We start from the raw sequence: 10,653 nt of genomic DNA, 5'->3' as shown, positions 1-10,653 counted from the left end.
TTCACTATGTCTTCAAGAGCCTTCAGATCTCCTAACACATCCATAATGTTCAATTAGCTTTCAATCCTATACCATCACATGGGCATCTCTTTTGTTATCCCCTATTACCTATGTCTTCTAGATCCATTATATACCCAAATCAAGATCGTTCATTAGTCATAATATATGCATATTAGCACTTCAACGTTTATCTTCAAATATGTACCACATGTGTTGGACCCTTCACTCTAATGTCCCCTAGATTCTAGCTAGACATGTGTAGATATATTTATTGGGGGTGTTTTGGGGCCCTTTATCCAACATCATGAAATGTACTCTTCAACTAACATCCTAATTTCTCCATTGTGTTGCCTAGACCATCCATCCTATATGCCCACCTTTTTTATTATCACTTTGTTGCCATTGTCTGCTATCGCCAATTTGCCCCTAAGCCTCTTCCTTTAATACCCTAACATCCTACCATGCAAAGTAGATTGTTCATCTAATTCCACAACATCTAACAATACATTATGAATCCTTGGCCCTCCATCATGTGCTATAAAAGGTGTATCTTGTTAATACAGACTCTTACATACAGGAACCTCTTTATCATACTCCTTACAACAATCCATACACCATACAACATCTCCATCATACGCACTTATTTATGTCCCTGCACTTTCTATATCCAGGAAACCTTTCCACAGTAAAAGATTTTTCTAGGACCACACTATGTTCATGGCACAAATTTCACAGATTTCATTTTAAGAAATGCCATTCAGGCTTTTTATTCCTATATTTGGAAACACTGTGTATCATATAAACACCCTTAGTAGTAGATGAGAATCTCTGTGTCTGTTGTGTGATTTAACACAGCATTATGCTTAAGGACTGCACTTTGCTCATGTACCTAGATCCATCAGTGTGAGCAAAATGTTTAATACCTACCTCAAAACCTATGTGCTATACCAGAACATGTCCAATATATCAATTAGCCCTAACTATGTTTCCATGTTCCCTAACATCTTCATTTCTACATCTCTAAGTTGTTTTGCTTCATCTAAAAATTCATCTCTTTATTTATCTCTTTAGCTCACCAATTTTACCTCCATATTAACCCGTCTAAAATAAACAATTGTTATGCTAGCTCAGGTAGCTAAACTAGCTAAAATTACACTATTGCACAGTTAGCTCTAATCTACCAATTTGATTGATTAAGCATCATTTCAAGACTGCTTATAAACACACTGGGATGTTGCATTGTGTGTTTGTCTAGGTTCGCAATATAAAATTTTCACTTCCTATTTTGAGTTAGCAACATCATCAGTAGCAAATTATACCTTTAATTGAAAATATGAAAGCTCGTCAGATGGATTTGAAAAGGAAGAAGAGACCCACCTTTAATAAGTTAACAAGCTATAATGTGAGTGCGGCTTTATAGGGATTTATTTCGACTACAGGAGCAAAAATGAACAGAACTTTTCCTATATTGTGTCTACATGCTTAACTTAAATGTTTAACTTACTCTACTTAAATTCTTGTCTATAGCACTGTTGGAAGCATTGTAGCATGAGCAAGAGCATGGTTATGCTGAATGTTGACACTGCTGTAATTACCGATGAAGCAAACTAGTTTCAGAACATAAATACATACATATGTTCATAGCATTCTGAGTTACCAGTAATTTTTCCTTTTGTCTGACAAGTCAGAAATATTCATCCTTTACCTTGTGTTAGAGGGGGGAAAAAGGTCATTCATCTCAAATGCATCGTGGTAAAAAGCCGATTTTTGTTTACATTACATTCTGCTTTTAAAATGGTTGAATTTCTCAATAATGACCTTTCCATTTATTTCTGTTACATTTTCAGCTTCAAGCCAGATGAAAAGTGGTTATAGCTACAGATTCTTCTAAGCAGTTTAGGTGCCATAGAGGGTTTTTCAATCAACTGAGCCACTGGCAAAATGCAAAAGATTTTTTGACTCTCATTCATTCTAAACACAGTCTAGATTTTTATATTACTGCCCTATCAAGCCCTTGAGTCGATGTGACATAAATATGTGATTTACATGGCCACTGAATGTGTGTGAAGTTTTTTTTTAGCTTTGAGTATATGGCTTAATATATTATTTCCCCACACAATCAAAAGCTGTAGAGTAAAAAATGTTGTTATTTATGGAAAATGTGTAATGATTAAAACGGTGAAGCTTTGTGTAAGGAGATATTTGTTCAACATTTGTGTAAGGAGAGAGAGAGAGAGAGAGAGAGAAGGAGATAGAGAGTGAAAGAGAGAGAGAAACAAACTTGTTTCACATACATTGTACAAAATGAAGTGCAACTATAAATGGAAAGAAATTACCGCAATCATAAGAAAATTTATGTGATATACGAGGAATAGTGCACTCTAGACACATCACACCATACTAGTGTTGAGTATTTGCCTAGAACACCACAAACATTTTATCCCTTACAAAACATACTGGACATACCAGAGAGAGCCAGAATATATAAACACAATACATAACACAAACCAGAATTCCTCTTTCTAAGGGTTTTGAATTCTACAAACAATAAAGATACTTTCAAATCTGCCACATTTTCCAGTTGTCCCATGTCTCATCAGTAAGTCCATGTGAGTCTCCATCACATTCCACAGACGGACTCAGTCGTCTCACTTCATTGGGGCAAAATCATTCCCCCTTTCCACCACATCCCTCTGTCCTCCCTCTGTTTTTCCCCCCGCCTCTCTCCTCCGTTTGCACCTCCTCTCAGTGCCATAGCCCAGGGCAGGGAAATCCTATTAGCCTTTACCAGGGGAGAGAGCACGAGACACATCATTAATTACACACAAAAACCCTGCGCCATGCTTAATCAGCCACGACTGCAAAACACACACACACACCAACCAACACTGACACGATGATCTACACACAAGCTGATGCTACAAATGCATGCACTTCTGCATTTCAACATTTGAACCCACACACATACACACCCACCCACTAGATAGATAGATAGATAGATAGATAGATAGATAGATAGATAGATAGATAGATAGATAGATAGATAGATAGATAGATAGATAGATAGATAGATAGATAGATAGATAGATAGATAGATAGATAGATAGATAATACTTTTTTGGGGAGTGAATATGGTTCTGGTGAACCCAGGCCAGTAAGTGGAGACTGAGCAGCTGGAGGGCTTTTGTTCACAATTACAAAAAAGAACTGCTTTACGCACACACACGCACGCACGCACACACACACACACACACACACCTTTCTTCATCAAAAACTGGCACTGCATTATCCTTTCACCTCCTCTCCATATGTGCACCTTCACACAGTTCAAAGACCTGTGCTGATCTGGAACAGATGCACAACGCTGATTCTTAATTTTCATCCCTATTAATCACAAATAACATCATTGTTCACATAAAGCTTGTAATTGAGCATACACAGCCAAGTGTTTACATAAACATACTCCATCAAAGACAGAAAGGGAGGATGAATAAGAATGAATCCTGAACTGAAATGAACAAATGTCAGAAACCCATATAAATTAAAATAAATGTGTACAATTTTGAAAATTGTCTTTCACACGTAAACAACCATCTGCGGCTATCAGAAATGCAGTGATTGGAATCATCATGGATCTTACACTTAAGTGTATGGTAGAGTAAAACCCAACACAAGGGTCATACAGACACAGTGTGACACCTGACATTGCTTTTACTATAAATGCCATCGATGGCTGTTTAGGGAAAATCAGCAGTGTTAATGTTTTTAACCTTAGAGCTCCCTCATGTGGCAAATGTTGTTCATGTGGAGACATGAACAACGAACTTTTGGATGATGTATATAAAGAGATACAGGGTCAGGTAAACAAACATGACCTAAAATAAATGCACTTTCACTAATAGGTTATTTAAGCCCATAAAAGCTATTGAGCAACTGCATAGTACTGCATAAAAATCACTAATCTATTAACTGGCTGTATCCTAAATTCCCTCCTATGTCCATCATAGGACACTACACAGGGCAACAGGTCCATTTCAGCATTGGTCATTCATAAATTTTTATACATTTAATAGTATTAGTTAGCATTTGGTGTCAAAAGCTCTGCAATCAACTGGAGAAATTAACTTGTTAAACAACTATATATATTTTTGTTCATTTTTCATCCTCTGTTTAATTTTAAATCCAAAAGTTAAAATTAGTAACAAAGAAAAAATGATCCGATTTTATGCTGCTGCCAACCTGATGGGAGTGGTCTGCTCCAGATTGACTGCGCCCCCATCCACAAGGCATGAAGGCTCAGTGAATGGTTTGATAAGTATGAAAATGGTGTTTATAATGTGCTGTGGTTTTTACAGGAACTTCTGAGCAGACCTTGACACCACCACAATCAACAGAACAAGTGAGGGAAGAATATCTTCGGGACTGTAGAGACCTGCCGGTAGATTCTACAAGTCTCTAAGAAGTTCAGTTCAATTCAATTCAATTTTATTTGTATAGCACTTTTAACAAAGGACATTGTCTCGAACCAGCATGACAGAACATATGAAAAGTTCAAGATTTATGTTAGACGAATCCCTAATCCATGATGAACAAGCCTGAGGTGACTGTGGCAAAGAAAAAACTCCTGTAGATGGTAAGAGGAAGAAACCTTAGGAGGAACCAGACTCAATAGGGAACCCATCCTCATTTGGGTAACACCGGAGAGTCTGATTATGAATAATATCCTACAAGTCTACAACTATCTTCTATAAGTCTCTCCTTATATAAGATACTAACAAATTATAGGAACAAATGTGTTGTTGTTTCCAACACCAGCGCCTGAACTTGTATACACAATTGTCTACCATATTAATTTACTATCTAGGGAGCTACAGAGCTGATTGAGACACTCCCAGTATTCTGGGTAGATTTTATGACATACAACCCAATTAAATCCATTTTATTTTCCAGGTTTTAACAACACAACATGTGGAAATGTTCAAAGGGTGCGTGTGTATATTTACAAGGCATTAAAACTTGTACAGCAAAGTTCAAGCCGTAAGATTTTTATAGTTAATTATGACATAATCCTGAATTTGGAAGTTTAAATCCTGTGGGGGGGGGGGGGGGGCAAGGAAATGTTGACAGGGTATTTTACAACAAGCACTAAAAAACAAAGTGTCAGTTGTACAGGGAAAAGTAATCATGATTGGGTTGAACATTTTGTATAGGAAGGATAGAAAGATCTTATATATTTTATACATAATATCATTTTTTTTCTGTTTAAGTACTGAGAAGTGTGTTCACAAAAAGCTTTAGATATAAGCAGTTACAGCTAACCCCAAAGACCAACATAAAAATCCAGGTACAAGGTGTATATGTATTTGTTTGATATACATGTAGCACATTGACTTCAGGCACTTGGCATACCTTCAGTTACTGTATGATAGCTGTAGACAAAAATGATTTCCTTCTGTGGGGAAAATAAATCACAATGTTGTTCTTTTCAATAACTTATAAGTTCTAACAGGTTCAGAGCTACATGAATGACAAAAGGAATCCATAGAGTATTGAAATATGCAAAGTAAAAAAAAATACATACACACACATTCATCGAGACAATTCTGCTTTTCTCTAGAGGTCAGTTTATTAACCTTTAGATTCCAGCGCTTATTAACATCTAGTCTATAAACACATTCGAAAAAGTTTTAATTAAGTTTGCCGTCATCTTTACAGTCTGTTGCATGAATGTTGAGGTTAATGTAATTCGTTAATATTCATACTGTAAATCAGAGGTTCTCAAATGTTATTTATGTTTCTTTTATCAGCATAATCCAACTATTCAAATATTAGGCTATTTGTAAAAATGGAGTCAAATACAATCAATTCAAGTGACCAGTTACACAGGAAAAACATATTCAATAATAAATATAATAACATTGATAATAATAGGGTTCGTATCCCGGGTTCGAAAAGGCAGGGGCCTTTCCGTGTGGAGTTTGGATGTTCTCCCCGTGCCTGTCGAAGTTTACTCTGGTTTCCTCCCACAGTCCAAAAACATGTACATTAGGTTGATTAGTAATTCTAAATTGCCCATAGGTGTGAGTGTGAGTGGTTGTCTGTCTATATGTGGCCCTGCGATGGACTGGTGACCTGTCCAGGGTGTACCCCTGCCTTTCGCCCAATGTGTGCTGGGATAGGCTCCAGCAGATCCCCAGGACCCTAATTAGGAATAAAGCGGGTATAGAAAATGGATGGATGGATGGATGGATGGATGATAATAATAGACTTTGATTTCCACCACTTCAACAAAACCTGGGGATTTTTTGGGGAACTACTGATCACAAGGTTTTGAGTTTGAATCCCAGAACCACCAAGCTGCCATTGCTGGGCCCTTAAGCAATGCCCTTAACCCTCAATTGCTCTGTTGTATAAAATGACATAAAAAACTGAACAAAAAATATGGGACTCTTTGTCTATGTAACATGGACTCCTGAGGGTCCCTGAACCCCATGAGATCTACTGCTTTACATAATAGATAACCAAAAAGTTATGAATGCATGTACGTCCAGTCACTGATCACTAGAATTGTGCAACATAACAATATTATCATTCGAGCATGATATTACGCTGCTACCACAGCCAGTGACATTTATCTCCAGTTATATTTGCAGTTCTGAAAACCTTTGGAGCTTAGTATGGAAAAAAAATCACCAAAATCTACAAAAAAAGAATAGTTTTTCTCCATAAGAAAACAGAAGATGAGCCAATCAACATGTTCACCTGGAACAATATGCACAGGATTTATCTGATATTAATCAAAACCAAAGCCCCGCCCTTTTCTCCCAATCTCACACACTCTTCTCCCAATTCCACAGACTCCTTGCTTTCTGTCAAGAAAAAAGTACGATACTTTCTTACACAGTAATAAAATTTCTTATACATTAATGTCACATTGGCCCATGCTTTTTTTTCTGCAGCTGCTCTGACCCACGTCCAAGTATTTTGCAATTACTTTTTTGGTCTATAACTGTATTAATATGCACTGAATGCACAGATACACATATGTATGTAAATACACTGCCTGCACCAGGATTCATATAGAATCATAAACTTATTATTTTCTTGCCTTTTTTTTTGTTGCAATTTTCTTTGCTTTTTTTCCTAACAAGCAAAATATTGGAGAACTGGTTTCCTGTTTTGAACACATTTTGCAGAACAACACTTTTTAACCAACGGTTCAATTCACACTAACTCTGCAGCTTCATCAAGGTCACAAACTCCATGATTTGAAAGAATACAGAAACTCCGTTGTTTATTCATGGTCAGCTAAACACAAAAGAGATTCTAACATTGAACAGATAAACAGATCTTTTATTGCAACTGCTTTACCAATATCTCTGAGCTGTTTCCAGAGAGACCATTGAACAGAATCTAAAAGGTACACTGACTGTCCAGGTCCAGTCCATGTCTCAGTGGTTGTTTAAATAAATAACAGGTCTGTTATTTCAGACTATACAGATCTGTAGTAACATGTCTGGGTCATGGTGGTTTGCTTGTTAGAAACAGCCAAGCATAAATATGAACCCAAAATCAAACTATTCAAATACATTTTTTTTTGTCATAGCTGAAGACAAAGGGTACTTCAGGGCCAAGCTCTTTAAAAGAATTTATCAAATCCTCCAGCATCTGCAGCCCATAGCCTTTCCCCCCCCCCATGAGATTTCTTCACAAATATAGAGTCCATGACAGAGAGGAAGTCACACTGACCCAAAAATCTATTACAAACGCCACTTGCAGGAGGCATAATAAAGAAATGAATAAAAGAATTGCATATAAAACTAATATTTCTTCAAATTAAGGACTCCTCCCAAGACAATTATGAAGAAATGATTAGCAAATAAGATTATTATCTTGAATCACAATAAAAGCTTGACCAGTCAAAAGTATTCCAATATATCCTTACAGCAGCCACAATAGGCTCACTGCATAAACACAGAAGTAATCTCCTGTGCTCTCAGAAAAGCCTACGTTCTTTCTGTGACAGATTCTAAAAGGTCAGATTCATTTTTGGAAACGCTTTACATCAGTTTCTTTTCCACAAGATTCCATTATAGCGTTGCTGCAGATTTGTCAGCTACACATTCATGCTCCAAAGCTTATAGTGCTCAGTGGAATTAGGTGTTTACACTGGGGAAGCCACTGACCTCATGTCATGTTCATGTAAACAGCTTGAGACCCATGCTTTGAGATGTTTCCAGTTACATTTGTGTCATCTGGCATACGTCCTTATCCAGAGTGACTTAAATTTTGATCTCATTTTTATACAACTGAGCAATGGAGGGTTAAGGGCCTTGCTCAAGGGATTCAAACCCACAACCTTCTGATCAGTGGTACAAAAACTTAACCACTAAGCTTCCATTTGTATTGTCATGCTGGGATGAAGGAAATCTACATGGTTAACAAACACCCAGATAGGCTGAGGAGTTCATATTATCCTTGTGCCGAGAAATTCATCCAAAAGATTACACATTTTCTACAAACCCTGTGACCCCCCCCCCCAAAAAAACACCATATGTATAACATAAAAGACACAATAATTAGCTCTCATTTGGATAAAGATCATTAAGGAAAAAATTGCATTATGAATGTGACATGTCTAAATCAGCACTCCATACAACTTATAAAATAAATATAAATAAATTATAAATAAATATCTATGCTTTCACAAGAGGTAAATACAGCGAAATATAGACATTAGTGAACTTTTATTTTCAAGTATATAGTATATGTGCTCAATTTATTTCCCATGGTAGTATTGATATTTCTGGGGAAAAATCCGCTACAAATAAACCATGCAGGGGCTGCAGTAAATGAATGAATGAATGAATGAATGAATGAATACTGCAACTTATTGTCACATCTCTTTGTCTTAAAAATGTGATGAAGTATGAAGAATGAAAATAGTATGCAAATATGAATGTGTGTCCAGTGTTGAAGTTATACCATAGTATAGGACTAAACTCCACACCTCCACTAGTGGGCGATCACGATACACAAGGCTTTAATGTAAAAAAAAAAAAAAAAAAAAAATCCTGAATAATCAAGTACAGATTTTAAGGGTGAGAGCAAACAAACGTTTAGGTTTGAAACACTAAAACATAATTTGTGCCATCTACATATTCTTCAAGCTGCTAACATAAATAAAGGGATATTCAACTAATCTGCTTTTACTGAAGGACCACAGAGTACCACAAGAACAACTAAAGACAATTTGTATTGATTATACTTAGGGGACTTGACAGTGAATACTACGGAATTAAAAACGAGCATCTCCTCAGTCATTACTGACATTATATTTGAATGAGATTTGAATTGGTTGTGACCTGAGTGTTAGTCTTATGGGTTGAATCAGGATATTGTGCTGGGAATCAACTCCATACAGAGGAAAAGGGCCCACAGGGGACAAACTGAGCTGAATCTAAACCAGATGCAGACTACCTGGGATGAATTAGAGAGAAGACTGTGAGCCAGGCCTTCTTGTCCAACATCAGAGCCTGACCTCACAAATGCGCTTCTAGAGGAATGGTCAAAAATTTCCATAAACACACTCCTAAACCTTGTGGACCGCCTTCCCAGAAGAGTTGAAGCTGTTATAGCTGCAAAGGGCAAGCAAACTCCATATTACATTCATGTACATGTAAAGGCAAACGTCCCAAAACGTTTGGCAATATAGTGTATTTACCCCAAAGACACTGCTTATATACATAAATAGTGTGCAAAACATACCTGTCTGGATATGAATATGTTAGAAAGGCCCAGTCTAAGCCCACAGTTCAAATTATGTGTGAATCTGTAGCAAGACTTCACCTGTTACAACATAGAAAAAAATAAAAGCAGACAGAAATTTCAGGATATAGTTGTTCTCTATGAGAATATAGATAGAGAGATATAGCAGAAAGCAAATAGGAGAATATAATGAACATAAACATCCACACTAATATCATGATTTAAAAAATTATATTGTGATCTTCCTAATTAGCAAATAAAGTTGCTGCGATGCAAAATGCACTACATTTGAGTACTATGACAGAATATTGCAGACTAATCAGCATTGCATTCTGCCTAATCAAGCTCTGAATGTGAAAGCTAGGATCAGTATGACCTTCTCCCCACTGGGCAGTGTGAAATAATGAGCATGGTCAGGAGCACTGTAAAGCAGCTCTTTCATTTAGTTATCAGCTGAGCACGAGCGCCATGTGGCTCGTGGCTTCCAGCATATCCACAGGGAAGTCCATAACTGGATATTTGCAAAGGTTTAAAGATCAGTCATAGATCACTCTCACATGGGCACATTTTAAGAGTTTTCAGATGGTCAATAAAAATTTTAAACGACTGGGGGAGGTCAAACTGCTATGTGAAGAGGTGGGGCTTGAACATCCAGGAACCATTTCCATCACCACTGAAGAACCACAACAGCTTACAACCACAGACTCCTTATATGATGGACAGCCTGCAATAATGGTTTATTTTTTCTGGATGATCCAGTCGTCTATCTATTTTCTGTACTGCTTATCTTACACAGGGTCATGGGGACCCTGGAGCCTATTCCAGGAGATGCAGGGCAAAAGGTGAGGGACACCCTGGATAGGGTGCCGACCTGTCGCAGGGTAC

Source organism: Hemibagrus wyckioides, linkage group LG18 (assembly GCF_019097595.1).
Source record: "Hemibagrus wyckioides isolate EC202008001 linkage group LG18, SWU_Hwy_1.0, whole genome shotgun sequence".
Lineage (NCBI taxonomy): Eukaryota > Metazoa > Chordata > Actinopteri > Siluriformes > Bagridae > Hemibagrus > Hemibagrus wyckioides.
This window is presented reverse-complemented; position numbering follows the sequence as displayed.